Raw genomic sequence first — 2089 nt, forward strand, 5'->3', positions numbered from 1 at the left:
TGTTTTCCAGGCCAAGCAGCATTGGGGAAAGCATATTTGTTCACCCCACCACCCTTCTTGAGCTATCTGGGGAGGTCTTGTCACTTCAAGGACGGTGGCATGGATCACCTCTGAAAGATACCAAGAGGTGACATCTCTCAACAAAAATGAGACAGTTGCTCTCATATTGTTTATGAACCGCAGAACTGGTAGAATATCTATCAGTTCCCATTCCCCACAGCCAAGACTGGCAACAACTCCCTTTCTCTTGTTTAAAGGTATTAGCTGAGGTTTTGGTTGGGTGAGTACACAGTGGTCCTGATGCTGGTGGATTTCCCTGGGCACATTTGGCTGGTCCCAGTCAGATAGCCTGTCAGGGCTGTGACCCAGGACTGCTATTTTGATACTGTGGTGTGGAACAAATGTGGGCCCCTGCAACTCGAGTGTCCACTTACAGGCCCTGTATCTCTACAGAAGAAGGGTGAAGAATGATGGGAAGGTCACCAATCAGAAAGTAGCTTTGTGGCCTATAAAAGGACAAGAGCCCCCAGAGAGGGAGGAAGATCCCCAGGAAGGTCCCTGAAGTAACTTATGCACAAGCGAACTGCCCTTCTTCATGTCCCTGTCATGTGGAGGGGGATCTGCAGGGCCATCGATGAGACAGGACTGGCCCATGTGTGAATGTGCAGTCAGGAAACCCAGGATGATGGCTCCCTGTGGTGGAAGAGAATGGATTCCAAAGGGCCAAATTTCATAGAGATTTCTGCCTCAGTCTAGTGTGGCTGTGCTCTTTCACGGGGATGGTGATCTCGAGGAGATCTTGGGGGAGAGTGTAATAGTGTGAGCCCTGCCTGTCCCCCGGTGCTAGAAGGGTGGTGGTCTTTGGCAGCTTTTGCTGCTGATGTTTCCATGCTTTCATGACGGCTGTTTTCATTTCAGTTCTGATAGTCGAAAGGCTTTGCTTTCAAGCCCTTTGCCTCTCCCTTAACTCTTCAGGAGCCCCTGCCCCTGTAATACTCCTAAGTGTATTGTGCCTCACTTTACGATTACTGCAACACGGTGGATAGAACACACTGTCTCCTTACAAAAAAAAGAAAAAAAAGAAAAAAGAAAAAAGAAAAAAAAAAAAAAGCGGATCCTTGTTCCTGCTGTATTTTGCTTGTTGAGTACAAAGATGAAGTGATTTGCCAAAAAGCGGCCAAGTCGCTTCCATTTCCCTGTAATTACGAAGGTTTGGTTGAGCAATGTATGCTCCAGCCCTTATGCGCACTAACTCTTCAATCTAATTGTTTGATTAAACTCGTATTTCCTCCAGAAAGGTGCATAAATAAGTGAACTGTTGGGCAAATTAAGAATACTTAACAGCATTGCATCCGAAAAGTAGTTATGCTGATTAAATTTTGTGTCCTTGAGGACTTTCAGGAAATTACTTTTGATCGTCAATAACACAATTAAGTAAACTACACACACATTAGCATGAATAATTGATAAGAAATTATGTATTACCACGAAGCACTGATTTAATAATTCATGACGCGACACTCCAGTGACTGTGCAAAACTGGATAACATTGAAAAGTCTGCCTGACGTTCTGGAAAGAAAGGAAAGAAAAGCGAGCGCCAAACCTCTGCAGAGATATCTGAGCACTTAGTTTTGTTGTACAAAGGGAAAAAGTAACCAATGCATGATATTGTTTCTGTTCGTTTAAACACCTGAATAAATTTAGAGTTTAAAGACCTCCCTTGACTTCTCTTTCCCCTTCCTGGCTCCTGGGCCCTACATTTCCAGGCTGGGTGGAGTCTGTGCTCCCTAACACTCCATTTTGGCCAGTGTGCAAATGGAAATGTTCTTAAAGCTTGTAGGAGGAGGACTTGGAAGCCTCAGGCACAAGAACCTTTTAGCAGATACTGTGGCAGATTGGAGGCCTCTGTGCATCTAGAGCTCTCCCTCAGGTCTTCAGGACTCTGGCCATGTGCCCCACCTTGTCCTAATCAGGGCCATCATTGGTGAAGTGCTCTTTGGGGCAGTTATAACGGGAACCCTTGTGGGCTGCCCTGTCTGCAAAGTTCCTAATATGACTCTAAAAGACATCCAGCTTTGATCAGGGAAG

The sequence above is a fragment of the Phodopus roborovskii genome, unplaced genomic scaffold (genome assembly GCF_943737965.1).
Source record: "Phodopus roborovskii unplaced genomic scaffold, PHOROB, whole genome shotgun sequence".
NCBI lineage: Eukaryota > Metazoa > Chordata > Mammalia > Rodentia > Cricetidae > Phodopus > Phodopus roborovskii.